The following is a 4516-nucleotide window of genomic DNA, read 5'->3' on the forward strand; positions in this document are numbered from 1 at the left end:
GGCTGCTGGAGCATCAAACTGATATGCTCCAGTGTATGGTTGAGCTGCAGGAAAGGCAGCAGGAGCAGAGACCGCTGCTACAGCCCCTGTGTAACCAACAGCCCTCCTCCCCAAGTTCCGCAGCCTCCTCACCCAGACACCCAAGAACGCAGTGAGGGGGGCCTCCAGCCACCCAGCCACTCCACCCCAGAGGATTGCCCAAGCATCAGAAGGCTGGCCTTCAATAAGTGTTAAAGTTTTAAAGTTCAGTGTGTCCTCGTCCTTCCCTCCTCCCCCACCCCACCCGGCGCTTCCCTCCTCCTCCACCCCTCCCGGGCTACCTTGGCAGTTATCCCCCTATTTGTGTGATGAATTAATAAAGAATGCATGAATGTGAAGTAACAATGACTTTATTGCCTCTGCAAGCGGTGCTCCAAGGGAGGAGGGGAGGGTGGTTAGCTTACAGGAAAGTAGAGTGAACCGGGGGGAGGGGTGTTCATCAAGGAGAAACAAACAGAAGTTTCACACCGTAGCCTGGCCAGTCACAAAACTGGTTTTCAAAGCTTCTCTGATGCACACTGCACCCTGCTGTACCCTTCTAACCGCCCTGGTGTCTGGCTGCATGTAATCAGCGGCCAGGCGATTTGCCTCAACCTCCCACCCCACCATAAATGTCTTCCCCTTACTCTCACAGATATTGTGGAGTGCACAGCAAGCAGCAATAACAATGGGGATATTGGTTTCGCTGAGGTCTATCCGAGTCAGTAAACTGCGCCAGCATGCTTTTAAATGTCCAAATGCACATTCTACCATCATTCTGCACTTGCTCAGCCTATAGTTGAACAGGTCCTGACTACTGTCCAGGCTGCCTGTGTACGGCTTAATGAGCCATGGCACCCTGGATCCCCAAGGATAACTATAGGCATTTCAACATCCCCAACGGTTATTTTCTGGTCCAGAAAGAAAGTCCCTTCCTCCAGCTTTTGAAACAGACCAGATTTCCTGAAGACGTGAGCATCATGTACCTTTCCCGGCCATCCCACATTGATGTTAGTGAAACGTCCCTTGTGATCCACCAGGGCTTGCAGACGCATTGAAAAGTACCCTTTTCGGTTTATGTACTCGCTAGCTTGGTGCTCCGGTGCCAAGATAGGGATATGGGTTCCGTCTATCGCCCCACCACAGTTAGGGAATCCCATTGCAGCAAAGCCATCCACTATGACCTGCACGTTTCCCAGAGTCACTACCCTTGATATCAGCAGCTCTTTGATTGCGTTGGCTAGTTGGATCACAGCAGCCCCCACAGTAGATTTGTCCACTCCAAATTGATTCCCGACTGACTGGTAACTGTCTGGCATTGCAAGCTTCCACAGGGCTATCGCCACTCGCTTCTCAACTGTGAGGGCTGCTCTCATCCTGGTATTCTGGTGCTTCAGGGCAGGGGAAAGCAACTCACAAAGTTCCATGAAAGTGCCCTTACGCATGCGAAAGTTTCGCAGCCACTTGGAATCGTCCCACACCTGCAACACGATGTGGTCCCACCAGTCTGTGCTTGTTTCCCGGGCCCAGAATCGGCGTTCCACGGCATGAACCTGCCCCATTAACACCATGATTTGCGCATTGCTGGGGCCCGTACTTTGTGAGAGGTCTATGTCCATGTCTATTTCCTCATCATTCTCGTCGCCGCGCTGCAGTCGCCACCTTGCCTGGTTTTGCCTTGGCAGGTTCTGGCTCTGCATATACTCCAGGACAATGCGCGTGGTGTTCATAGTGCTCATAATTGCCGCGGTGATCTGAGTGGGCTCCATGATCCCAGTGCTATGGCGTTTGGGCTCAAAAAAGCTGCGAAAGGGAGGGAGGGGCGACTGACGACTGACGACATGGCTTACAGGGAATTAAAATCAACAAAGGTAGCTGTGCATCAGGGAGAAACACAAACACATACAACAGAGTTGTGCCACAGGACCCTCTATTGCTTTTTACAGATTCAGACTAACACGGCTACCCCTCTGATACTAAACACATACACAAACACAAACAACTGTCACACAGAATGACCCCCCCAAAGATTGAACTCAAAACCCTGGGTTTAGCAGGCCGTTGATTTCACGGAGGAAGGGGGAAGCAAATGAATACAGAACAAATCTGGTCCATCTATCTTTTACATCTTAGGCTGGCAGCAGACGGTGCAGCATGACTGATAGCCATCAGCATCTTCTGGGGGCTTGGTAGAAAATGCTGCATTACGACCGCTAGCCATCATCGTCAAGACGGTGCAATAGGACTGCCGGCAGGACTGAGTCTTCAGGAGACAAAACATGTCTGCCCAGGTGCCTCTGACCAAACTCACTGAGGAGTACGCCGACGACGGATACCAGTTGTAATACACCATCTACTGCCAAAAGGCAAGGAGCTGCTGCTGTATAGCAATGCAGTCCCACATCTGCCAGCACCCAAATAGCTGATGACAGCTACCAGTCATACTGCACCATCTACTGCCAAAAGGCAAGGAGCTGCTGCTGTGTAGCAATGCAGTACCACGTCTGCCGGCACCCAGATGACATATGGTGATGGTGAGCTGAGCTGAGCGGGCTCCATGCTTAACGTGGTATGTCGCCTGCATAGGTAACCCAGGAAAAAAGTTGCGAAACGATTGTCTGCCGTTGCACTCACCGGGAGGGGGGGGGGCCTGACGACATGTACCCAGAACCCCCCGCGACACTGTTTTTGCCTCATCAGGCATTGGGATCTCAACCCAGAATTCCAATGGGCGGCGGAGACTGCTGGAACTGTGGGATAGCTACCCACAGTGCAACGCTCCGGAAGTCGACGCTAGCCTCGGTACTGTGGACGCAGTCCGCTGACTTAATGCACTTAGAGCATTTTATGTGGGGACACACACAATCGACTGTACAAAAACGATTTCTACACAATCGACTTCTATAAATTCGACCTAATTTCGTAGTGTAGACATACCCTCAGTTTCAGAAAGCAGCCTCCTAGCCTGTCCCTGCAGATCTGCTCCTGCACTGAGCATAGACCGAGCTCACGTTTCCCCAGCCCAGCTCTTTCCTATCCTTTCCACACTATGCCAGTGATCCAGCTGTTGCTGCAGCAGAGGCGTCCAGCAGGTGGCACTGCAACCCCACCTCTTGTTCTTGGCAGCGGCCTGCTTTCTCTGAAGTGGAGCTGGGGGAGCGGCTGCGTCTTGGGAGGAGCCTGGGCTCCCCCCTGGCTAATGGGGGGAGGGAGCAGCCAGCCAATGCTATAAATTTTTAAAGCCGACTTCCCCCATCTCACACTGACTAGCCAACCTGATGCTGCTCAGACTGTAAAACCCCAGCTCTGAGAGGAGAGTGAGTCTAGTGGCCAGAGCAGGGGTATGAGAATAAGGACTTCTGGGTTCTCTTTCCAGCTCTGACACTGACTTGCTGTAGGACCTTGGGCAAGTCACCCCGTGCCTCAGTTTCCCCATGTGTATAATCAAAGTGATGGTCCCTTCTTACTTGTGCCTGTGATGTGTTTGGATCTCCGTGGAGGGAATGGATCTTACGCAGAGGGCGTTGTTGATGCTGAAGAACCATGTCCTGGTATGCTTTAAGTTTCTTGAACTGTTCTTTGTCTTGGGTTCCCTATCTGTGCCTGAGCATCGTGAAAAGTACCTTTCCCTCCCCCCAACCCACATGCTCTGTGCCCACCAGTTCTGGCTGGATTAAGGACACTGCCCCCTTTCCCCTCCCCGTAGCAAAAAGAGAATCGTGCTGACGGTGAAACATCAAATCCCCACCTGTGAGTGAGTCTGATCCCATCTGAACAGACCCGACCTGGCAGCTGAGATCTTCAGGCCCTCTCCAGCTCTGTGCCAGTGTCCATGTCCGCCGGGAGGGCCCAGGGGCCATGAGGCTGGGCCGGGGGTCTCAGCAGAGAGTCCATGGGGCAGCCACCTGTATGCTGAACACCCCATTTGCAGCTGCTCAGAGGTGTTCACACAAAAAGGGGTTTTCCTGGAAAAAGGGGACTGTTGTTTCAAAAAATTGGCCCCAAAAGTCGCTGACATTTATCGGAATTGCCCACAATGTATGGTACTGCACTGCCCTGTTGACCGAAACTGTCACCCTAATGTTTCATTTTCCTACCCAAAAATGGGGTCTGGGGAACTTGAAAATTAAAAGGTTTTGGTGAACAATTCAATTACAAAATGGTGGAAAACAACAAATGGGCCCGGTTCCAACCATGCAAAGTGGGAAATGCCAACAGTTTGTTAAATGGTTTTCCCGGCTTTTCAGCTGCTCGCCCCATGGTCTGGCACAGTCCTGGGAGGGGTGGCCCCAGACTGCCACTCCCTCATGGGCTTGGTGCTCCCCTCCGTGCCAGTTCCTCTGGGTACAGAGCATACCCCACCTGCCTCACATGGGCACCACCTCACCCAGGCGGTCTGCATCTCATTTTGACCGCAGTCACAGATGGGGTGACTCCATCTCCTGGGGTCTGTGGCAGGTAAGTCCTGGACTGGAATGTTTAGGATGGATTCTGGCTG

Source organism: Trachemys scripta, chromosome 4 (genome assembly GCF_013100865.1).
Source record: "Trachemys scripta elegans isolate TJP31775 chromosome 4, CAS_Tse_1.0, whole genome shotgun sequence".
Classification (NCBI taxonomy): domain Eukaryota; kingdom Metazoa; phylum Chordata; order Testudines; family Emydidae; genus Trachemys; species Trachemys scripta.